Raw genomic sequence first — 26165 nt, forward strand, 5'->3', positions numbered from 1 at the left:
ATCAACAGACCTGCATGGATCTACCTTATGCTTCCTGGACAATGGAACTGCATGCTCCCTGTTTTCCCCCAGCCTGGGCCCAGTGGGGAGAATTCTGCCTGGGCTCTCATCGGATTTGCTAGTCTGACCAATCGGAATTTGTGTCTGGACCAGCTGCATCTCCAGTACACAAGATCACAATTCCAGTCCAAAGAGGACCCACTAAAGATGTAGTTGGGATGCGAATCGTGTAGAATAGGTTGACGACAATGTGCAGGTGAGCAGAAATGAGAGACTTGTGTTTCCTCCCTCCTTGCAATCTGCTGTATCCCAGCACACATTCTCCAGATAGTGTTGGCCAACGGCTCATGACCTTGTTCTGCTTCAATGGTAACTGCGTGGAATGTCACACTTTCTCCACTGGGGTCAAGGCTGTACGCATGACTTTAATCACATCTCGTGGCTCCTTAGTAATAGCCAGATATCAACTAAGGAAATAACAAGATGTTTTGCTTGGAAATAGATATACACATTCTGCTCCAGACCAAATCAGTTCCTCTTACTTTTGAATTAGATAAAGACAGCTAATAGCCCTTCTTCCTTGGGTGAATAAAGCCCCGCTACTGATTGATGCTTCGTGAGAGCTATAGGCCCATATCTTTGCTGCCTTTTTTCTCAAAAGTTCTTGAAAAGTATGTTAATTCAGTACTAACGGAATATGCGGAGTTGAACCATGTTCTCTATGATAGTCAGTCAGGCTTTAGAGCCTCCCTCAATACTGAAACAGTACTACTGGTTGTTTCTGAAATTATCAAAACACAGCTGGATAAAGGGGGCTGCGCTGTGGTGATAATATTGGGCCCGTCTGCGGCCTTTCATACTGTACCCCATCACCGGCTCATGCGAAGGTTGATGGAGAGTAGTATTGGGGGCACGGTATACAAATGGTTCGCCTCCTTTCTAAGCGAGCGGCAGCAGGAAATTTGGTCCCCTTCCCTATCAGCCGCAATTCCACCTATGAAGGTGGGTGTCCCACAGAGTGCAATTCTGAGCCCAACGTTCTTTAACAATTATATGGCCCCCCTTGCTCTCCTAGCAGAGTCACACGGTGTGAAGATTATTTCTTACGTCGATGATACACAACTACTGTTCACGTGCAACAAAGGAGCGAACTTCAAAGGGAATGATATTAACAGATGTTTGACGGAGGTCTTTTCTTGGATGCGACTCAACCAACTAAAGTGCAACCCGGAAAAATCTGAAATGATCTTTTTTGGTTACCCTCCATGTGAGGATTGGAGCCTATGGTGGCCCCCTGACATGTCTCCTCCCTCTGCTCCAGTTAGTACGGTAAAGAACTTGGGAGTTAAACTAGATGCTAGTCGAGCGATGAAGACTCAAATTCTAACTGTTGCTAGCACGTTTTGGTCTGCTAAAAATTGTAAAAAACGTTCTTCCACTGCTACCATATGAATACCGAAAAACCATAGTGTAAGACTTAATTTCATGCAGGTTGGACTATGTGAATGTCCTGTATCAGGGCTTACCAGAATATCTACTCAATCGGCTGCAGGTTGTTCAGAACGCCGCAGCCAGAGCTATTCTTATGGTAAATCTCAGAATGCATATGTCACCCCACCTAAAGGCATGGCACTGGCTCCCGGTTAGAAAGAGGATCCAGTTTAAGGCTCTAGTGCTGGCCTATCGAACATTCCATGGTACGGGTGCCGTCTATCTTAGAAGGAGGATCCAACACTATCAGCCCCAACGGGTCTTGAGGTCGTCTGGGCAGTCCCTCAAGTTCATCCCCAAATTTACCCGTTCCGGGCGGGGGCGCGCTCCTTTCAGGTTCTAGCGGCACGTCTGTGGAATGATCTGTCTTTACATCTCAGACAGGCCCAGGACCTGCTGCTTTTCAGGAGACAACTAAAAACTTGGTTGTTTCAGCAATAGCACTCTGGCAGGCAAGGTGGAGCCCATCCTGTTTCGGGTTTTGGTGGTTTAAGCGCCAGGAAACTCTATGTGAGTAGCTGTGCACTTTCTAAATACCTATTTTCATTTCATTTCATTTCATATAAATACCCCCTCCCACTCACGGTCCAAGAAGCTGAAGAGGTGCACTTTGTCAAGCTCAGGTTCAAATGGTTGGTCCCGATTCTATATCCGCTGTATGGGTTGTCTGCGGGCCAGATGTACCCTTCAAATAAGGACTTCAGTGACCATCTCTACGACAGGCTGCATGACGGACTCATGGACCGTAGTGTCAGTCCGGATGAGGCATACCAGGCCGAACCAGAAGGTTAGATGACCCTAGTGGTACCAGATATACTTACCGGTAACTAACCAGTTGTGAGATAGCTACCTCTGTGCCTACTCAGGAGTTCCAAATTGCAATGATGGATCAAGGTAGTTTCTGGGAACAGATGGGTATTTAAAACGTGCTTGATGCAAACACCCAAAAGACAGACTGACAGGCGATAGGTCAGAGTTTACTAGACAACAACCGTGGTGTCTGCGGTCATTTGCCACTGGTGTCCTCGGATCTGTCTTACTATGGCTCACTAGGCCAAGTACAATCATTTTCATACTTTACTGAGGATAATGAGGGTGAACAGTCAAATACTTCTCAGATAGCTAGTGTGGTGGTCCAATGTTCAGGATCAATAATCTATCAATAGATACAGGAACATAATTTTCAGCTCAAAGCTTTTCTTTTATGAAAAAAGAAAGTACTTTAATCACACAGCAGACCTAAGTACTACATAATTCAATGTGTAAAACATACAGGGTTTCAAACTAACTTGTAATAAACAGTAGGAGCTACACCACCTTCTTCCAAGTATCCTCCCAGTATCCCCACTACTTCCACCATGGTAAAACTCTCAGATCTCCAGTCCCTAGCATACTGCATGTTTAGACTGGATTTAATGTAGGTGTCTCATATACTTTCGCAGGTCAAGTGCGCAACTTGGTACAATGATAATTTACCTCTTTGGCAAAAAGTCCTGCGTGTACAGCAGGCTTATCTGCACGCAGTTAGTCTCTAGCTCCCAGTGTACGATGACCAGACGTCCCGGATTTCCCCGGATAGTCCCGGTTTTCAGAGGACTGTCTTGGTGTCCCAACGCTTTCATTCATTTTAAATACACGTTCCGGTTTTTGGGACAAAGGTCAGGTCATCCTGCAATGGAGAAATAAAATGTATGCTTTTTAAAAATATTTTATCTGTTTCAGGCAGCAGCAGGTTGACCTCGGCTGCAAGCATGCTGCATTGGAGAGAAGCTATATTTCATCAACAATAATACCTCTGACACCATAAATTACACTCTTTCTTTTTAACCACAGAATTCCCTTTTATTGACTTTGGGCGTTTAAGCAGATAATTTTTCCATTATTTGTCTTTTTTAGATATATTGGTATTCGCCTTCATTTCAAAAGGTTTTTCTATTCAACTCTCCTTATTTTATATCATACATCACATTTAAACTACATAAATTTACATACAACATCTATATACACAAAAACATTGAATGGACACCATATATACATTTCCAATTTTAACGTGATTTCATTCCAGACAAGTTGGAAAAAAGAATCCTAATAAATCATTATACACATAATCGATACTTGATTTTATCAGAGAGAGGTGGTTTTCTCCTCTTGGTCCTACTTCTACTATCAAAACTATCTGACTGGGGTCAAATCTTATTTTATCCCTCAGTTGTAACTATTGTTCAGGTCCTATATAGGGTCGGGGGTCTATTTTTAAACATTTATGCTCCACGGGGAGATTAATCCTATCCACTGTTCGTTCCCATGAGGGGAATCTGAAGTGCATAAAGTCCTCCGAACCACTATTTATTGCCAACGCGTTTCGACCTTCTTGTTGTCGGACCAGGTAGTATTTTCATATGCGGTCTTCGTCAGGGCTGAGTACTTTTAGGGTAGGACATCATACTAAACCTGAAAGATGTAATGGTTTGTTTCAATAAGTGTATTTTTGGTATACTACGGAACTTTTGTCTACTTGATGCATGTAGCTCTGTGTTTTCACGTACCGTCCATTGTGAGCAGTTCTATCCTCTCTGTTCTGGATCTTTCTGCTGGATTTTTCTGGTTTTTTTCTTAGTTGCATGAAGCAATACCATTTCCTATGGGAATATTAGAGGAGAATGTGCATTAGTGTGAGCACTCTCTGTTGTTAATTGTGGTCAACATGTCCCCTATTTTTCATGTGTAGATGAACTTATTTGCGGGTGATGTGGGGCAGAGGGTTCCTTCCCTTTGTTGATGGTTATACTGGGTGTTGACCACTGGTTCGCTATGTGCTATATTCTTATGGTTGTGACATCGTGAAAAAAGGAAGGTTCCTAAATTCATCGCTGTTGTTGCCCCTTGTCTTTTAAAGATTCCCCGGTTTGCTTTATGCCCCTCTTTCATGTTGTCTCTATGTGAGTTTAGTACCTGTCGAGTTTCCCGTACCTGCTTGTCGTATCGCCATTCCTTCATTCCGCACTTGCTTCCGGATGTCGGAGCCTCTGTAGGGACGGCTCTCTTCCCGGTTACGTTGTCTACGTTGGTGGGCCTCTTTTTCATTGGATTACAGTTGCTCCTGGTAACGGGAACGTGCCTCGTCTCGTTTTACTTAGAGATTTGCGTGGTGCATTAATACATTCCTTGCCATTGGTTCGTGTTTCTTAGTTGCTAGGCGACTTCTCAATGTGTATGTACGCCCATTCGAAAGAGGTTTTCCCTGCGCTTGTTGCAGCTTTCTTTTTTCATTAGTTGAAAAGTTGACAACTTTATTAGGTGGCGTGTATGGTATCTCGCAGGACTATACTGTTTCTTCATGCGGTCATAGTACCGAGGTTGATGTGTCGATCGTGTTGCCAGATTTCTCTCTGTCTTTCTGTAGTTAGAGGGGTAAAGAACTGGTGTACACTGCAGGGCATTTATTTTTTCTTTATGTGATCCATATAAGATGTTATTTTATGCGGGATGGAAGGTGTGGCCATCAGTTGATGGAATTGTTTATGTCTCTGTCCATGCCCTCCTTATCAAACTAGTCTCACTAAAATATGTTCATCTATAGTTGGATAACTCAGATATTTCGTTCAGTCCGTTTTCCATTGTGCCCAGGAACATGATGGTTTTTGCTTCAATTCTTGAAAGGGTATTTTCAATATTCTTCCATTTGATGTGTTTTAGCACTGTCCATTTAAAATCATCTGGTCCATGGCCTTTTTCCAAGCAATGTGGTACCATGGGTGCATTAGGTGTTTTGCACCTGATCCTTGAGCGATGTTGCGATATGCGTGTTTTTACTGGTTGGCTGGTTTTCCCAATATATGTCAAAGAGCAGGGGCATATAATGCAGTATATAACATTGTGAGTGTTGCAGTTGGTGAAATCTTCATGTCGTATATACTTATTTCTGTATGTAAACTTGGTGCCTTCTATGGTACTAGCGCATGATATGTAGTTACCGCACTTCTTGTGGCCCTTAATCGGAGGTAGACTCAGCATTGACCTGAGATTAATGTCTTGTCTTTGTATGGACGTGTCGGCTCTCACCAGCTTGTTCTTTACACTTCCGTTCTTTTTTAATGCAAATATTGGAGTGTTTTCAAATGGTTTCAGGCCTTTTACTGTGTTCCAATTTTTTCGAACAATCTCCTGTATATCACTTGTTGCACCCGAAATTGTGGTGACACACATCAGGGGCATGTCTTCTTTCTTCTCTCTTGGAGTTAGAAGGGACTCACGGGGAGTGAACCAAGCTCTCTTCATAGCCCTTTTTAATAGCTTTTTGGGGTAATTCCTCTCCAGTAGTGTTCTTGAGAGTTCCTTTGCATTAGTGAAGTAGTCTTCTTTCTTCGAGCAATTTCTCCTCAATCTGAAGAACTGACTTAGAGGTAGATTTTCCTTGAGGTTACGTTGGTGGAAGCTCGAAAAGTGTAGGAACGTATTCCTATCTGTCTCCTTTGTGTACAGAGATGTATGGATGAGACCTTCTTTGTGTCTCACCATCAAATCCAAAAAGTTGCTTTCGCTTTTATTTGAAGATACTGAGAATTTGATGTTAGGGTTCCTGTTGTTGAGCCACCTCGCAAATTCATTTAGTTGGTCTTCACTCCCTCTCCAGAGCATAAAAACATCGTCGATATAACAACGCCATATTTTAATATGGCCGTCGTAGGGATTGTTATTGTAAATCCATTTTTCCTCATACAGCGCCATGAACATAATGACAATCCCCGGCGCAAATGGACATCCAGTGGCGTCACTAGGGTTGGTGTCACCCAGTGCGGGTAACTCATGGTGTCACCCCCTCACGACACGACTTACCCCATGAATCCATCTTGCTCGAGGAGATGTATTCATCTGTGCAGCACCCACGGAGGGGGTCCTTCTTCTGCCATCATTTTGAGTTACAACACAGGCCTTGTGCATATCTCCTGGCTAACTCCCCCTACCTCCCACTCCCACCCATCCGCAGCCTTAAAATGTGCTAATCACTGTAGCTTTCATGGCTTGTTCAGCTCTCCACGCCATCGTCTTTCCTTCACAGTTACAAGATGACATCTCCTGAATCCTACTCCAGCATCTTACAGGCCAGGGTAAAGCATTGTGAAAATACTGCCCTCACTTCAAGGCTCCTGAGTCCGTATATATGGGTGCAGTCTGACTTTTCAATACTCTACTTATGTAACTCTGGAAATACAGGGAATTATTATTTTTTTTGCAGAGTTTTATATAGCGCGAACTAGACCCGAACTGAACCGGGTATCAGAGCGCTTTACATAGCACCAGTTACGTTCCACAAGTACACACATTCATTTTGTTAGGCACACTTGCAGCAAGTTAAGTAATCGAAAAAGGTCACTGGCAAATCTGTGAGACTTGAGCTGGATTGCTTATTTATAAAATGCTATGGCTCTACCAACATGTTCACAACTGCAAGCTCACTCCTGGAAGGCACATACACTTGTGAGCAAAGACCATGCGGCATTATCGGACCTCACCAAACAGCAGGCAAACTCCCAATGTACCTATGCTGATTGTGTAGAAAGGAAAACCCTAGTTGTTTTTGTTACCACTGCACAAGAGCAAAGAACAAAAGGAAGTGCTGACAGGTGATGTCACCAAAGGGAACGAATTCCACAAAGAGGTTCTATGGGACATCTTAAACAATGACCGCAAAATGTGAGCTTTCTATGATGTCACAAAGACCCGCCCTGTGGAAAACATCTTCTTTTTTGACAGATACCCACGGAGAATGTTGTTATGATATGGTTCCCATATATGGTAAATATTAACACACCATTCTTTGTTGTAGTTACAGGTAAAAACGATGTTAAAATGATTATCAATGGAGAATGGTATTTTAACTGATAAGAACACGTCTCCATTTATATTTAGCTTACTTGTGTTTATGCACACCACAAAATCGCTTTTTTCATTTGAAATATCTTAGCCTGTGTTTATTCCGGTGTACTTCTCTTTATTTCATTTTTGTGTGGAAGTCATGTTTTCCCGACTGTTCCCTTTATGTGCGTTGAGGTCTTCTTGTATTTTAGGAAGTAGAGGGTGCTTAATGGGAATTTCTTTCGGCCGAATATCACATCAAAGCAGTGAAAATCCTGTGTTTGGTCACTGCTGTGACGTCGGACAATGAATGTCTGTATTTCGAAAAATAGTGAGATAGTGAGTGTATACAGGAAACATAAATAACAAAGATCAACTTCTATAAATCACTTCATGCACAACAGCTAAGATTTCTTAACCCACTTCTTTCTACACAACAGGGGTGTAGCTGCCAATAGAGTACAGCACAGTGGTGCCGCCCAATGCAGGGATGAGGCCAGTGCACCCCAACTGTGGCTGTCTTTTACTAACCAATGGAGGAATTGGACCCACATTCTTGAGTTCATCCTCTCATCTAAAAGCATGGTTGAAAAAAAGGCTCAGCACACACTCGCCCAATGTTAGCATCATGTTGAGTCCACAAAAGCAAGCTGTCTAGTATGTGTTAACCACAAGGAGCAACACAAAAAAACACAGTTATTTACCACAGAACAGAAACCACATCACTCCACCACAAGCACAGGAGAAGACGGAGGATGAGCACGGGAGAGAGCAGAGAAATGGAGTAGGGTGGCACGCTCTTACATGATTTTAGGACTAGTTTTAAGAAATGTACAAGGGTATTCAGTTGAGAACAGAAGAAACAGAAAGCAAACAATCAGACGGCGCAAGGAAAATGCTGCTGCGTGTAACTCAAACGTTTCAAGCATTTATGTTATCCTCGAAATCACACTACTTAATTTAATTCCACACACGGTCTGTTTTACAGTGCCTGGAACGCGGTAGCTGGAGAGATCACGAATCGTTGTGATGTGAGTATAACATGTGTATAAGAACTGCGCAGATGTAAAATGGACGGCGCAGCTGCAAACTGGAGTGACATCTTCGTAATCACAAGCATGGAAGCGATTACAAAATTTAAAAAATCATTTCGAGCGGGAATGCAAAACCAACAAAATGATTAACAAAGTTAAACATGCATTAAGTTACCGATGGGATCAACAAACGAAAGTGCAATACCTCGACCGTGAAAGAAAGGCACGTCCAGGCTGCTGTCTTCCTTATTTTTTATTTTTTTATTTATTTTTATTTAATGTGATTTTACATAGCGCGAACTTTACCCGAAGGCGTCAGAGCGCTTTACATAAGAACCAGTTGCAAAACATAAGGACTAAGAATTACATGCGTTACATAAAAGATACAAACAGGAAAAATTGCAAATGTACAAGATGTAAAGTCACACAAAGAAGAGACTGGTGATTAGAGTTATCTCTATATACCATATAGCACTTTCTGTATGTCAGGTGTGGGTGCACATGTTATAGATGCATATGTGCAGTGTGACTTATGCTATCTATTAAACGCGTGTGTTGAGTCAGTCCAGACGCCCCTCCACTCCCAGAACAATTTTAATAATTTTCTTTATGATACTCTGTTCATCTGCACGTAAGGTGTATGGCCGTGGCATTTTCCATGCACATCAGTTAAAATCATGCCGAGGCCTTCTGACCAACAGTAGAGGTGTTCACACTTGTAAAGCAATTGTAGTGTGCACTCTTTGAGGTGTTAATCAGTGTCGTTTTTATGTCGATTACATTCTACTCGTAAAAAGCCGAAATGTGGCCTTCACACAGCGGCACGTAGGCGCAGCTCTTCTGTGATTTATTTACAGGCCCTGGTGTTGCCGGGTCAATGCGTTCCCGTCTATCGGGCCTGATCAGATTTAGGTTAGGGGCCCGGGCCATTCCCCCTAATGCAACCTGTACAGAGCAGCCTGGCTTGTAAACCTCCCCGATCCTCAGCTTGCCGCTTACCTCTGGCGACTCCATTCACCGATGCTTATTCCTCCTTCACAATTTCATAGCAAGTGAAGTGGTGGACGTGGGCAGTGATAAAAACGGCGGGTCCGGGAGCCATGTCACGTGAGTGACGTTACGAACGTCGTCGACGTCCGGACGCCAACGTCGTAGCGGTAGCCTAATTGTCCAATAATCTTTCCCGTGGCCGGGTAAGGTTAAACAGACATTCAGTAATATTTTGTATTTTGGGCAGGTGTCACCCCCATGTGAGGGTGTCACCCGGTGCGGTCCGCAACCCCCCGCACCCCCCTAGTGACGCCACTGTGGACATCCCATCGCTGTTCCCATTACTTGCAGGTATTAAACATTGTTAAAAGTAAAAAAAATTATACTTTAAACATATCTCTGCCAGTTGGAGCAAGAAATCAGATGGAACATTGTGTGGTCTTTCTCTTTTCTCTAGAAAAATTTCTAGGGCCTCCAGGCCTGCTGCTTGCGGGATGTTTGAATATAGGCTTACTATATCCATTGTTACCAGTATTTCATTTTGTTCGTCAAATGTTTGTTTTTCAAGGAAGTTGATTGCTTGCATCGTGTCTTTGATGTAGCTTGTTGTGGAGCTTACCAGGGGTTTTAAAAAGGTGTCTACGTATTTGGCTGGACGTTCTAGTATTGAATTTACTCCCGAAATAATGGGGCGTCCTGGCGGATTCCTAGGATCTTTGGAAGGACGTACAGGATGGGTGTCCTTGGTGTTTGGTTAATCAAGTAGCTTCCCTCTTTTTTTGACAGCCATCCTTCTTGTTCTCCAAAGTCAATTAATTTAACCAGTTTCTCTTTTATGTTCTTGTTCCAATCTTCTTCTGTTTTTCGGTAATATCTCTCATCCGATATTTGTCTTTGCACCTCTGCTTCATACATCTCGCGTGGTAAGATCACGATACCTCCGCCTTTATCTGCTGGCTTTATTATGAGATCTTTGTTGTCTTTCAATTGCTCTAGTGCCAGTTTTTCTTCTTTATGTAGATTCCATTTAATGAAGTACTTCTTTTTTTGTCTAAAACATCGATCTCTCGCAGTACATTCCTTTCAAACGTCGAGTTCTATTGGCATCAAGCTTGTTTGTGGGAAGAATGTAGATGCATTTTTTAGACCAGAATAGTTACGTGAAATCTCATTTTCTCGATCTTGAAAAAATATTTTTAGGCGCATCTTGCGAAAAAGTTGGATTATTTCCAGTTTCAACTGGCACAGATCTGGTTTTACCATGGGGATGAAGGATGGGCCTTTATTTAATACACTGATCTCGTTGGAAGAGAGGATGTGGTTGGACAAATTAAATATTGCTCCTTCACTTCTTGTTGGATCACTGACATAATATCGATGGACAGAATATCGACTATCAAAAATATCGTTGACAAAATATCGACAGACAGAATATCGACTTTGTATCTACAAACAGGTAAGTACAAAAATATCGAGTACAAAATATCGTTTTACAAAAATATAGTTGTTAAAAATATCGACTTTATTAAAAACAGTGTTAAATTAAATTAATAGTAAAAATTAATTACTGTAATATACTATTCCCACTCCAGAGAGTGCAACAGTAGGGAAAGCGTTGGATAGCGTGGGGGTAAAAATTACTATTCCCACTCCAGTGGGTGCAACAGGAGGGAAAGCGTTGGATAGCGTAGGGGTTACATTTACTATTCCCACTCCAGTGGGTGCAACAGTAGGGAAAGCGTTGGATAGCGTAGGGGTTAAAATTACTATTCCCACTCCAGTGGGTGCAACAGTAGGGAAAGCGTTGGATAGCGTAGGGGTAAAAAAACTGTCTATATTTTTAACATTCGATATTACATTACTTACCTAAAAAACGATATTTTTGATGTCTATATTCTGTCCTGTCGATATTTTGTCCATTCGATATTTAAAACTCGATATTATGTCCATTCGATATTTTGAAGTCGATATTTTGACTGTTTACCCTTCTGGTTACCATCTGTAGGTGTTCCTCCTGGTGGTAATTTCTCCTTGGTATTGGTTCGGTTGGCGTTTGAACCATCTGTTTCCTCATGGGCGACCCCTGGCTCTTCCGGTGCCTCTGTCTAAAAAAGGTGTCGGTTGATAGAATTGGCGGGGTTGATCGTTTCTGTTGCTTGTTGATGGTTCTGCGTCACTTGAACTGTCTGACAACGAGGAAGCGTCTGAAAATGTTAAGAACTGTCTTCGGCTTCTCCCTCCGTATGTTCTCAACGCTCCTGTGTTCTGTGGTTGTTTATAGAAATCTTTTTCCAAGTATGGATATGTTTTCTTTTTTGAGAAGTTCAGGATGTCTCTTTGTAATTTCTGTCTCTTTTTATCCTCTGTGATCTTTTGGAAAGTTTGGTTATCTTTCTCTAGTTTTGCAAGTAATGCTTGTGCGTTTTCAACTGCTCTATTGTTTAGAAAAGCTTCTTCCAGTTCTTTGATCAGTGTTTGTTCTTTTAAACCCAACCTTTCTGCTGTTTTTTATAGAGTGGAACATCCAGTCTCTGGAACCCTTTGTGCCAATGTGGCTGAAGCCTTCTAGATATTCCGGGTCTTCAATGCATATAAGTATATACGACATGAAGATTTTACCAACTGCAACACTCACAATGTTATATACTGCATTATATGCCCCTGCTCTATGGCATATATTGGGAAAACCAGCCAACCAGTAAAAACACGCATATCGCAACATCGCTCAAGGATCAGGTGCAAAACACCTAATGCACCCATGGTACCACATTGCTTGGAAAAAGGCCATGGACCAGATGATTTTAAATGGACAGTGCTAAAACACATCAAAGGGAAGAATATTGAAAATACCCTTTCAAGAATTGAAGCAAAAACCATCATGTTCCTGGGCACAATGGAAAACGGACTGAACGAAATATCTGAGTTATCCAACTATAGATGAACATATTTTAGTGAGGCTAGTTTGATAAGGAGGGCATGGACAGAGACATAAACAATTCCATCAACTGATGGCCACACCTTCCATCCCGCATAAAATAACATCTTATATGGATCACATAAAGAAAAAATAAATGCCCTGCAGTGTACACCAGTTCTTTACCCCTCTAACTACAGAAAGACACAGAGAAATCTGGCAACACGATCGACACATCAACCTCGGGACTATGACCGCATGAAGAAACAGTATAGTCCTGCGAGATACCATACACGCCACCTAATAAAGTTGTCAACTTTTCAACTAATGAAAAAAGAAAGCTGCAACAAGCGCAGGGAAAACCTCTTTCGAATGGGCGTACATACACATTGAGAAGTCGCCTAGCAACTAAGGAACACGAACCCATGGCAAGGAATGTATTAATGCACCACGGAAATCTCTAAGTAAAACGAGACGAGGCACGTTCCCGTTACCAGGAGCAACTGTAATCCAATGAAAAAGAGGCCCACCAACGTAGACAATGTAACCGGAAAGAGAGCCGCCCCTACAGACGCTCCGACATCCGGAAGCAAGTGCGGAATGAAGGAATGGCGATACATTGAAAGACAAGAAGGTACGGGAACCTCGACAGGTACTAAACTCACATAGAGACAACACGAAAGAGGGGCATAAAGCAAACCGGGGAATCTTTGAAAGACAAGGGGCAACAACAGCGATGAATTTAGGAACCTTCCTTTTTTCACGATGTCACAACCATAAGAACCAAGCACATAGCGAACCAGTGGTCCACACCCAGTATAACCATCAACAAAGGGAAGGAACCCTCTGCCCCACATCACCCGCAAATAAGTTCATCTACACATGAAAAATAGGGGACATGTTGACCACAATTAACAACAGAGAGTGCTCACACTAACGCACATTCTCCTCTAATATCCCCATAGGAAATGGTATTACTTCATGCAACTAAGAAAAAACCCAGAAAAATCCAGCAGAAAGATCCAGAACAGAGAGGATAGAACTGCTCACAATGGACGGTACGTGAAAACACAGAGCTACATGCATCAAGTAGACAAAAGTTCCGTAGTATACCAAAAATACACTTATTGAAACAAACCATTACATCTTTCAGGTGTAGTATGATGTCCTTCCCTAAAAGTACTCAGCCCTGACGAAGACCGCATATGAAAATACTACCTGGTCCGACAACAAGAAGGTCGAAATGCGTTGGCAATAAATAGTGGTTCGGAGGACTTTATGCACTTCAGATTCCCCTCATGGGAACGAACAGTGGATAGGATTAATCTCCCCGTGGAGCATAAATGTTTAAAAATAGACCCCCAACCCTATATAGGACCTGAACAATAGTTACAACTGAGGGATAAAATAAGATTTGACCCCAGTCAGATAGTTTTGATAGTAGAAGTAGGACCAAGAGGAGAAAACCACCTCTCTCTGATAAAATCAAGTATCGATTATGTGTATAATGATTTATTAGGATTCTTTTTTCCAACTTGTCTGGAATGAAATCACGTTAAAATTGGAAATGTATATATGGTGTCCATTCAATGTTTTTGTGTATATAGATGTTGTATGTAAATTTATGTAGGTTAAATGTGATGTATAATATAAAATAAGGAGAGTTGAATAGAAAAACTTTTTGAAATGAAGGCGAATACCAATATATCTAAAAAAGACAAATAATAGAAAAATGATATGCTTAAACGCCCAAAGTCAATAAAAGGGACTTTTGTGGTTAAAAAGAAAGAGTGTAATTTATGGTGTCAGAGGTATTATTGTTGATGAAATATAGTGTTACAGATTCCAGCCTCTGACGTCCTTAACTGAATCACCCCCTTGTTGTATGCCTAAGCATTGGCGAGAAGGGCAGGGTAGAGGCTAGAAGTCTTGCCACAGCTAATGTATGTGAATGCACCAAGTGCATGCCTGTTTTTCTTCTCTCGCAAAAATCGGGACAAGCCAGACATAGAAGTAAGGTTGATGGCATTAGTCCTTCTTTTATGTCTGGCCTTTCCCGGTTTTTGCTTCTTAAAATCTGGTCACCCTATCCCAGTGTAGCCTAGCCCCTCGTTTTACATGGAGGTTATTGTAGCAGTTTGTGCTGTGTGTCAGATGTGGTCCAGGCTCCTCCTCCCATGGAAGCTCCTCCTTTCCTGAGGGAGCTACGCCAGCAGACTTGTAGTGTAGTTCCTATATTCCCAATAGGCTCTGCGCATTGGAATAGTGTATTCTGTAGTTTAGACGTAGGACTGAAGTCAACTAGGTCTCTACCGAATATACTAAACTTAATTGTGTGTGTGCCAGCTAGCTCAGAGGTCACTAGAAACTTTCTCGAATAAACAAGAAGGGATTAGTTTCTGACAACCGCTTAAAACATGACAACTTTGTTCCCCAAGAATAAGAAATATATCTCGAGAGTCGCAGAAACAATAGATAGTTATTTCACTCAGTCAATCGTGCATGCTTCGTTTCACCGGAGGTGCAGAGAAATAGAGAGACGGCGTTTTCAAGTAAAGGTTATTTACTGAACAGTCTTCTTTCTCAAGCATAAGAAATGAACTGCTGCAATCGTAATACTTGCTGTAAAGTACAGAGCATATAATACGAAGAGTATTATAAAATAGTAATGTAAAAGCATGATATGGTTTCTAAGCCATAAGATACCTAAATTGCATAAAATACATACAGTGATAAATAATGACTAAAAGTACTCAACTGGTGCTTCTAAAATACGCCTACCCTGGTGTACCTAACCTAGGTCTAGTACAAGGGAATAAGTAAGTGAGGTGTAGCCTAGTTTTAGTATTAGTTGCCAAGAATCTATTCCAAGAATTCTCTTAGGGTCTTAATCAGCTCCGTACCTTGGTTTTAGAATGTAGGAGGTCTTGTATCTCTCTCTCAGGACTCGATTTCCCAGCAACCCGCAAGGGTAGCCTGGAAACACTGGAGCTGGATTTCTCAACAGGAGAAAGTACAGCATCTCTCCGTGCGTCAGCTGGAGGGTCGGCTTCCTTCGGCACTTGCTTCAGCAGGGCGCTTTGGGCAAGTAGATAGTCGAACTGCTTCAAACCACTGTGTGCTTGTTTGGACAAGTGTGGGCATATTTATACCTTGAAGGTGCCGAGTTTGACGTAAGATTGGACATAATAACGTCATCAGAGACTTAATTCTCTGAAAACTCCATGATTTCTTGGATAACTTAATATTCATGCAGGGGAAAGTCCTGGACTGCTGAAGGCGGGTTTTTCCAAAAAATCGTTGTAGATTTTCGGAACTAGTGGAAGTAGCCAAGCCGTATTGGGACTACTTGAGCTATGTCTTAATATGGTTATGATTTCTATGCCTATATAAGGATACGGTATTTCATACCTATATAAGCGCATGAATCGGGAAAAGTACACTAGGGTCCTAAAACGCCATACAACACCCACTCCACGTATTATGTCTAATATTACTAAATCTATAAGCATAAGAAACATAACTAAAGCATGTGTTCATAATCCCACCCAAAATACATAAAATGCATTAAACATGGTTTATACACATACATGAGTATTTGTCTTGTACGCATTTTACAAGCAATCGCGGTCATTAACAAATGCTATCTAAATGAAACATGAAATGACAGTTATGAAATGGCTCTAAATTTACAGAAGAAAAAGGTCGAGACCATTCCATAGCATAATATATAAACAGTTAACGTCTTCATGAGATAATGCCAAATATTTGTCTATAGGAAGTATCAAATGAATCTCTTGTTCTCCAAGAGTAGTTCTACTTTAAGCAGATTACTTTGTGCCAAGTGAAAAGGGTCTATTCTGGGATGAAGAGAAAAAGTTTTCAAATGTAGATTGTAGAAACATCGAGGTCCCAAGTTAGAGGGTTTGTTTTGAAAAAACCGAAGGCTGAATTTCAGAGTTCATGGAACGCTGTGTGCACTTTCAAAAGTTATTCTCGGTGTCGGGAGAAAACATTAGATCATCTAAGCTGGCAAAGAAACCGTGTACCATAGTTGGTGAAAATGGAACTACTTCATCAAGTAGATCAAATGTGCATAGATGTGAAGCATCGCCATCAGCGTCAGTCGCATTAGCAATGTTCGATGTAGATGATACCTGTGTGCCTGTTGTTCCACATATCTTCACCAAGAGCTGGATTTGCTGGTGAGATCTCAAAAAATGCCGTCATCAGGATTGGCAGCCGTTGGGGGCAACACGATGCATGAGTCGTTACCGGACCTAGCAAGGCGTCAACATCCGTTGGCAGTGCTGATGGAAGTGTAAGACAGATGTCTAACATGCATTCTTCTCCGCAAAGCAGGCATCATAGAACAGATAAGATGCAATCTTGCCAGATTGGTCTGAATGAAAGGAACCAAGTGGTATTCAGATCTCTTAAACGAGCCAAGCCAAGAATCTGTGTAATTCTGTCACGATACCGCATGGCTAGGAGAGCTTGTTCCTTGGTAGTCTGGGTATCGTTGGTGACTGGACTTGCCATATCGGAGCAGGAGAAATAAAAATAGAATTCCTGCTATGAGTCCCAAAATGAGAGGCAGACCACCGAACACAGAGTGCGCGAAATTTGGAAAAATGTCGAGGACTGCTTCGTATGGTGTTAACAGTCCTAAAACGATCGTCTTAAATACATGTGCAATGCTACTGGTATCAGACACGTTTAAGATTTCACCTAACATTTCTGCAAAACGTACTGGGCAGTTTGTTGATAATAATGCATGTATCTCTGCAGAAGTCCTTGCAACTTGCAGATCATACGTTTCTCTAGACGAGGTCAGTGGCACAGTTTTTTGTAAAAGAATGGCTTTCATTCTGCTTAAAGTATCAATTTGTATAGAAGAGATATTCAGTGAATGCCATAATGCCGTCTCCCTGTCTGTAGTAGTCTTTTGGATACAATACGTGCATACAACAAGTGACCCTGGCTGACACACTATCCAGATATGCTCTTCCTGGCAACATGCCACAACAGCTGTGATCGTTGAGCATAACGCTGGAGTACCGTGCATGTGGCAAGAAAGGTTATTTAAAGAACCTTCGCAGGCTCCATGTAAATTAATACCTTCACATAAAAGTGTACCGCTTAGTGAGTTTTTACAGTTCTTTGTACTAAGAAATACCTCCTTTCCCCCACTCCAACATTTGTGTGTATATGGTAAATTCCAGGTCGACTTAATGTATCCTTTACCCAACCTTTCATACAGGCCTGCTGGTATGTGCTGTAGACAATACTGAAATTGGAAAATCGTCACTGGTATTGAGATGGTGCCATGTATTATCCATTCAATGACAGGTTTCTCAGAAACTGTCAATGGTAATCTTTCCAGTTTTTCAACGCTCAGCACCGTATAGTCTGCTCCTCTTTGTGCCACAGAGATTTGTTTATCTGTAAGGTTAAGGACAGTAAACAATGACGTGGTATTGATTAGACCCCATGGCACATAGCCTGAACGGAGATTTTGCAACGTCCAGCCTAATAGCATTATAGAACGCATTTCAGACTGGCCATGTTGTAACATTAGCAAATCCTGTTCTATTATGTCAATGCCAGATGATATAATGCCGTCCAAAGAATAAATTCTGGAGGACAGAGTCGTTAACCCATTGTCCACTACAGAGAGTGCTTTCTCTAAATTAATACGATTAATTTCTCGTATTTTTTCTGCAGTTTCCATTTGCGTTATTTTCCAAGCTTCGTTGTACGCAGCATATATACCGGCGTATATGAAACATTTTTGTCGTTGTTTGCGCGTCTCGAGTAAGAAGTCTCGCAAGTCAACGCCTTCTTTAAGTAACGTCAAGTGTTGTTTAATTTCTGGGAGTGTGGATTTCTGTAGCCAATCAAGGCATAATTTTCCTACACTGTATGTGGTGACTATCCCTGGATGTTGTCTCTGGGAGTACCTTGGATCTGGCCTATTCATTTTGAACCCCTGTGTTTTGTTCAGGAATCTATTTTGACAGTTATTCGTGTCTATGGGCCAGATTAACCATTGTTTCCAATCAAATCAGGATTGGTTCTGTTGTGTTTTAAAATCTGTTTTACGTCTACCTCCTCATCTGCAGTGCCATTACTGTCAGGTGTGGCCTTAGGTATGGACGGTTTGTTTAAATCTTTTATCTTAGCTAAGCCAAGACATGATGTTTGTTGAACGGTGTCATTCAAAAATATGATTTGTTCTGGTATAATGCAGGCTCTGAATAAGGCTTCTGAACCCTGCACCTGCCATTCTTTTGTGCCCCAGACAGTTTTTGTCTCAATGTTGTCTTTCCAAAAGTTAAAACCTAATGTAGACAGTTGAGCATAAAAGCTTGCTGAATAAATTTGTTTAGTATTGGTCAACATGGTTTTCATTCCTGTCTTATTTATATTTTTAAAATACAAAGTTTCTGGATTTGTCACATTAATACCTGTGAAGTATGGAAATTTCTCATAAAATGTTTTAGAGCAGCCTTTTGGTGGCGTTGGACAATGTTCCCATTGATTATAAGAAAAAACATTCCTAGGATTTACAGATTTATGCAAATAATGGTGACCCAAATGATTATAACAATACAGTTCTTCATAACTTGTTGAACCTTCTAGGTGTTCGTGTGTTTGAAATTTTGCTGACATTTCTAAGTCTGACATCATATTATTAACAGTTTCAAAGTCCCAATCATCTGAAAAGGTGATTGATGAAACAAAATCACTTAAAGAAACCTTGAACTGGTGTAGAATTTTCAACAGTTCCACCGGGCCCAAAATGTCATAGTCAGTTGAGTCCCATGCTATACCACCAGGTATAGGAACGGCTGTGATGTTCACTGATGACAGGTCTCTTCGCTCACGATGAGATGATTTGTAAGGTTGCAGGAGTAAGTTGGTGTTCTTACTTGCTGTGCCCATTGTACTGTATTTTCCATCTATCATTTGTCCCAAACTCAAAACAAGAATGAGCCATAGTAGTAGAAAAAGTACCCCTAATCCTATCCAAAATTCAAGCCATGGTGTTTTCTTAAGTTCTGTTATTTTCTTTGAAAGTGTTATTAACTGGCGTTGTTTCAGGTTCACTGGGACCCTCAGAAAAGTTATCGAAGTTGATAAAATAGCCAGAGGCATTTCTGTCAATAGTTGGTATCGCATCCGGATTCTTTGAAATCACTGGAGTTGCTTCCTCCTTTGACATGTTTGTATAGTCAGATGCTACATCATTGTAGACACGAGTTTCTTGACGAACTGATATTTGGGTATCAAGAGGGACGAGTTCCATAGCTTTGTTGCTTAGGGCCAGATGTAGGAAGGCAATTACCGGTCGGTAACGTCCGAAATCGTCCGTTACCACCGGTAATAGACTTTTCCTATGTAGGGGGCACATTTACAGATTCGGTAAATAACGAATCGGTATTTACCGATTCGGTATTTACCGAATTGGTAAATGAAATGTAGGAAGCACTTCAAACAGTGCTTCTGGGCTTAAAGGATTCGTTATTTACCACCAACTATTAGTTGGTGGTAAATAACGAATTCCTATGTAAATGCAAATATGTGCATTTACACCTGTGCCATGTGACAGACATACATGCCCTTGTGTGCCACATGTGCACACAAGCACTAATCAGGGGTGCAATAGGGTGTCAAAGTGACACCCTGCCACCCTTGACTTTTTCCCAATTTTACCGAATTGGTATTTAGCGATTCGGTAATTGACATTCATTCCTATGGGCCTCCAGGCCCATAGGAATGAATAGCAAAAAAATACCAAGTCTTAACGATTCTGTATTTTTTACCGAATAATTACCCACATAGCATTTACTGATTCGAAAATACAGAATCAGTAAAATTCGGTATTTTTGAATCGGTAAATTTAAATTACCTACATCTAGCCCCTAGTCCTTCTTTTCTCACTGTAGGGTTATCAAAAGAGATAAGTCTTTCATTTTGAACCTCTTGAATAGTAGCCAGATTTGGTCGTCTGCTACTTCTTGGGAGTCCACTGGGCCTACTACTTATTATCGGCCACATGATGTGGTTTTACCATGTCAATTGATACTGTTCTGTTCTCCCTTTTACCAGCAAGCGGCGGTAGTAACACTGATCTTGTTCCTAGAGTTGCTAAGACAGGTACTGCTTTTCTATAAGAAGGCCCAAATTCCTTCTTCACCGCGATCTTTTCCCTGACTAGATCCCCAATCTATGGAATCCAGACAGGTCTTGCTGGGACAGGTGGTTTTTCTTCAGTGGTCGTCTGCTTTTATGTTGTGTTACTCAGACTTCTTCTTGTTTCATTTAAGCCCTGTAAGACAGCCAAACGGTCTTTGATATCAAAGGGTTTCTGTTCCACCAATGAAGTGTGACAATCAAGGTCCTGGATAAGCATTCTAGTATCAAATAATAACTCATATGGAGTGATTCCCCCCAGAGAATTTCTTGGCAGATTACTAATACTTTTTTGGACACTATTTAGATGTTTGACCCACCCGTCACCCGAACCTAATACCCTAGCTGTTATAGATTACTTTATGTCACGTTTTTTTCTTTCCACTACCGCATTTCCCCCAGGATGAAAGGGACTCGAAAACCATAATGCAACGCCCAAGCTGGCCATGGCCTCCTTGTAAGCTCGAGAGCTAAACGCAGAATCCTGGTCAAAATGTAGCGTGCCGATTGCGTATGTGCCGGTAAAGACTCGCAAATCTTTTATAACAGTTCTGGCGTCAGCCGAGCGCTGGGGCCACATCCAAATGAATCTTGTGCAGGAGTCCACTGTGACCAAGATAAATTTATAGTTACCATCCCTCTGTAAGGGACCACAGTGGTCCAGGTAAACACATGCTAATGGTTTATCTGAAATTAGAAGGAGCGTCTGCGCAGGTCGTTTCACTTTAGAAACTTTCATTTTTCGGCAGATTTCACATTTCAGCACATAGTTTCTAGTTTGTTTCCTCATGCGTGGCCACCAGTATCTCTGTTTTAACAATGATACTGTGGCGGAAATTCCTGCGTGTGCAGAGGCGAGCCCTTCATGTGCTGCTAAGATTAGTCCTAACCTATGTTCCATGTTTGGGATTGCCCTATCCCCCACTCGAGGGATTCGAGCAAAAGGAACATTGTTTACATCAGTTATATATGAGTACTTTACTGGAAAGCCTTTCGGGAGTGTCTTACCACCGTCTTTTACTGAAGCAGTGACAGCTTGCATTATTTCGCTGTCTATTTTCGGTTTTGAATGAGTGATTGCAGCTACAGAAGCCGTTTGCACAGCTGCCTTTGCGGCTTCGTCATCCAATGAATTCCCTTCAACGTGAACGCCATCGCACTGATGACTCAGTGTAAGAATCACGTGAATCTTTTGTAGTTCTTTTTGCAAAAGAACTACTTGTTCCCATAGCAGTTTATGCTTAATTGTGCCACCTTTAGCGTCTTTGAAATCGTTTTGAACCCAGTTCTGCAAATATTCATTGTAAGATTGGATGCAGTAATACGAATCGCACACTATGAGTGTGGGGAATTCGCCATCGGTATTTTCAAGCGCCATCTTGAAAGCCTGTAGTTCAGCTCGCTGAGCTGTACAGTCTCTGAGTGATTGAGTTTTAGTGACCATAGGTCTGAATTTACCTTCGCGCCAGCTATCTTTAACAATCGCGCGCGCAGCACTGCAAGCTTGCTTACCCCCAATTGCGGGTTGTGCTGATCCGTCTGTATATATTATACAGCCGTAATGTTCAAGTGGCAGAGGACATTCTAATTCGTATTGTAGAAATTCTTGTGTTTTCAAGTATGGGTCAAAAACGTATTCAAAGTCTGTTGCAGCAAGAGAATTAACCCATTGTATCCATCTCGGATGTAAAGCTTTAGCATTTGGAATGCTTGCATTTGTCACTGCCTCTAAGGCAGGTACAGGTGTAACAATTTTTATGCGTTTACCCTGTGCGAGGGCTCTTTCTTTTGCTACTGCAGTCTGAACCGCTGTCAGTATCTTTTCTGTTGAAGTGAATTTCATTTCAGCTTGTGTGTACAAGTGTGACTTGTAAGCTATTGGTCCTGTTTCACCTTCGTTAAAGGTTAGGTACGTGAATCCGCATCTCCCTGGGATGATTCGGATCACTAGGTTGCGCACGTTGTCGCGTGTTTGTAACTGTGTTTTTGTGCCCAATTAGTAGGTTTGAAATCAGGTTTGATTAGTTCGTAGAGAGGTTTAACCCTTTCTGCGTAGTTTAGAACATAATTTCTTCCAAAATTCAGGAAACCTAGAATTGACTGTAAGTTTTTCAACGTTTTTTGGAGGTTGGAGCAGCGCACATTTCTCTAAAAAGTTTTCTGCTAGGCTTTTGCCTTCACTTGATAACTCATATCCCAAAAATAGGACGTTGAGGTGGGCAATTCGAGATTTCTTAAAATTGAATTTGTACCCTTCAGAGGCGAACCCAAGTATTATGGTGTTCACTCTTTTCAAGTGCACGTCCAAATCATCATCTGTAAGCTAGATGTCGTCGACATAAGATAATGCCTCAACATCGTACATTTGTATTAACTCCGTTACTCTGGCTGAAAATAACCCTGGACTATTCTTGAATCCCTGGGGGAAGGCGGCAAAATTGTCGCTGTGCCCCATTTATGGAGAAAGCAGTCAAATACCTGCTTTCTGGTGCAATGTTTTGACAAAAGAAACCATTTGAGATATCTAATGTAGTTTTATATTTTTTGCGCACAATGTTATTCATCAGTGCTGCACTATGTGGGTTCTGTTCTGCAAAAGTTTTGCAACAAGAGTTTAAATGTCTGTAATTCAAAACTAGACGATATGAATTGTCTGGTTTGGAGACAGGAAACAAAGGATTGTTCATTGATGAGGTGCATGTTTCAATCACCCCTTGGTATTCAAGTTGATTTAAAATCTCCCTGACCTGTTTTTTAGCTTCCTGTTTTATAGGATATTGCCTTTGCATTGTTGGTTGAGTTTTCAACTGGATTTTATGGTGAGGGGAATCCTCATCATATCCTACATGATTTTTGTATAGTGCTGGGGCCTGGGCTACAGCCCATTTCCTAGCATATGTGTATTTTTTATGAATTGGAATGTGATTTGAGAAGGCTGGCATAATTATATCTTCGCCATGTGGGCACTCCCTGACAAATAGAGGTGGCCAGTCTTGTTCAGCTAGTAGGATGTCATAACCCTTCGAGAGCTTCTCCCAAAAGAGTGCTCTGATTTTTCTTGGTTTGTCACCCTCCATCCGGAGTGTTACTTCATATAACTTATGTGGTACACTAACCCTGGTATCTGCAGTTTCAACTTGGTTGCTTTCATTCAAGTCCACTGTCTCCAGATGATCCTTCAGGATCTTGCGAGCTATGGTTACCTCTGCTGTGCTGTCTAGCATTGTTTGGGCCCACTCCCCATTCTTGAGTTGTGTCCTCAAGATCCTCGGCATGTCTGATCTTCAGACTTGCTACCTTCTTTTTTGAAAATTGGCTTTTCTTATTTTTTGGAACGTGCTGTTCGTCTTTGGACTTCACTTGTTCTTGTTTTTGTTCTGAACGGCCTCTTCTTTCGGATTTCTGTGAGGAAGTCTGAAAGGTACGAGAGGAACTTGTATCCTTATCTTGATATCTATCAGGTTTTCCTAAATTATCCCTATTTCTAAGGTTGTACCTTCTTTTGGATGGCTCCAGCTGAGGAGACCTTCAACTGGACTGGGAACACTTCTCTTTAGGAAGTGTCTGTTTGGTGCTTTTCAACTTCTTTTTAGGAGTAGTGAGATTATTTTTAATAAAAACTTTTTCAGGATTATCAGTTAGTTGGGGTTTTAATGGTTCCCCACCCAAACTATCTCTACCTAGTTCTTCATAGGATTTTACAATAATTCTGGCAAGCTCATACGGTTGCTCAGTAATATCTGTTTCTTTTAGTTTTTGGCGGATCGCCACTGATGCTGCTTCACCTTTAATGTTGGCTAATAGTATAGCCGAGACCTGTTTGAAATCCTTCAGTAATTTCATACCCAGATTTAAGGCCGGTTCTGGACCGTATTCATTTTGAATCTGTCTTAGAACATCTGGTATTACCGCCATAGGCGGGACACCATGTGTTTTTGTGTAGATTGAAGCAAAGACTGTACCCCAAGTGTCGCAGTCCTCTACGTGTGGTGCAATCCCCATTGGTAAACAGATTGTCAGAATCCTGTGTTTTTTTCATGAGGTGTACTATCAGGGAATACTGCCTCTATTTGAGTAATGTTTTGTGCTAACCAGAACAGAATTTGTTCTCGTTTTGCGGGCAATTTACCAATGACTGACCGTATAGTCTGTGGTGTAATTTTGTTTGTATTCCCCTGGTGAGGGGTGGGCTGTGGAATTCTTACAGCTGGTTGGACTGTTAAAGTCCGCATGACATATTGAACCAACTGCCTGTGTATTTTAATCAGCTGTTTTAGCTGAGCTAACAATTCAGGAGCTGTCTTTGTTTCAATGTCAGGATGTGGTGTATAGCTGGCTAGTACCGGCCATGTTGCTCCTGGTCTACCTAGTGGACCGAGCCTGGTAATGTGATTTTGATGTTGTAGGGTGCCTTTAAACCAGAGTTGATGCTCTTGGTAAGTTAGTGGAATTTCAACGTCCTCGAAAGGATCTGTATTCCGCTGGAGGTTCCTCTTTTTTGTAGTAGTAGAACATATGTGTTGTTGGATTTGCTTGTGGAAAGATAATCCATGAATAGAATACCTCTGTCTGCCGATATTCATGTGCCTCTATGACAAATATAACTCTACCACCTCTGGGTGATAGACCATTTTCTGTAAGTTTTATAGCTATGGTTTTCCTTAAGTTTTCCGGGATGATTATAGCATCATCGTCTTCTTCATTAAACCCTGTAACGTCTTCACCCGGCTGGGTTGCATTTACTGCAGCTCCACCAGTTGCGTTATTGTCGCCGTTATCCGGCATTGTTTAATGAAAGTTTGCAGAGCAAGTTTTCAAGGAAACAAAGATTAGGTTCACAATATTTTGGAACACTGTATCCTTCAACGTTGAACAAACTAAAAACTAATACATAGGATTTTTCCGTCCTACTCAGTTTAAAGCGGATATTTTATCCTTTAACCCACTCCAGACGTCTATTGGAGTATTTTACAGGAAAAAGGGCTCTGTGTGAAAAGCACGACTAAGTTACTCTAGTATCTAGCGTTAAATTATCGCCTTACCAAATGTTGGGCGCCATGTAGTGTAGTTCCTATATTCCAAATAGGCTCTGTGCATTGGAATAGTGTATCCTGTAGTTTAGACGTAGGACTGAAGTCAACTAGGTCTCTACCGAATATACTAAACTTAATTGTCTGTGTGCCATCTAGCTCAGAGGTCACTAGAAACTTTCTCGAATAAACAAGGGATTCGTTTCTGACAACGCTTAAAACATGACAACTTTGTTCCCCAAGAATAAGAAATAGATCTCTAGAGTCGCTGAAACAATAGATAGTTATTTCACTCAGTCAATCGTGCATGCTTCGTTTCACCAGAGGTGCAGAGAAATAGAGAGACGGGCGTTTTCAATAAAAGGGTATTTATTGAACAGTCTTCTTTCTCAAGCATAAGAAACAAACTGCTGCAATCGTAATACTTGCTGTAAAGTACAGAGCATATAATACGAAGAGTATTATAAAATAGTACTGTAAAAGCATGAAATGGTTTCTAAGCCATAAGATACCTAAAATGCATAAAATACATACAGTGATAAAAAATGACTAAAAGTACTCAACTGGTGCTTCTAAAATATACCTACCCCGGTGTAGCTAACCTAGGTCTAGTACAAGGGAATAAGTAAGTGATGTGTAGCCTAGTTTTAG

The 26165-nt window shown here is 41.4% G+C and overlaps 1 protein-coding gene across 9 annotated transcripts in view; it reads right to left on the reverse strand.

Annotated features, from left to right (window-relative positions):
* LOC144791525 (uncharacterized) overlaps window positions 1-26165 on the reverse strand; it is an 826098-nt gene that overhangs the window by 693090 nt on the left and 106843 nt on the right. For all 9 annotated transcript variants that reach the window (XR_013602413.1, XR_013602419.1, XR_013602415.1 and 6 more), the window contains one exon: window positions 2968-3160. The gene's annotated coding sequence lies outside the window, so the exon portion shown is untranslated. The remainder of the gene's footprint in view (window positions 1-2967; window positions 3161-26165) is intronic.

Source organism: Lissotriton helveticus, chromosome 11 (genome assembly GCF_964261635.1).
Source record: "Lissotriton helveticus chromosome 11, aLisHel1.1, whole genome shotgun sequence".
Classification (NCBI taxonomy): domain Eukaryota; kingdom Metazoa; phylum Chordata; class Amphibia; order Caudata; family Salamandridae; genus Lissotriton; species Lissotriton helveticus.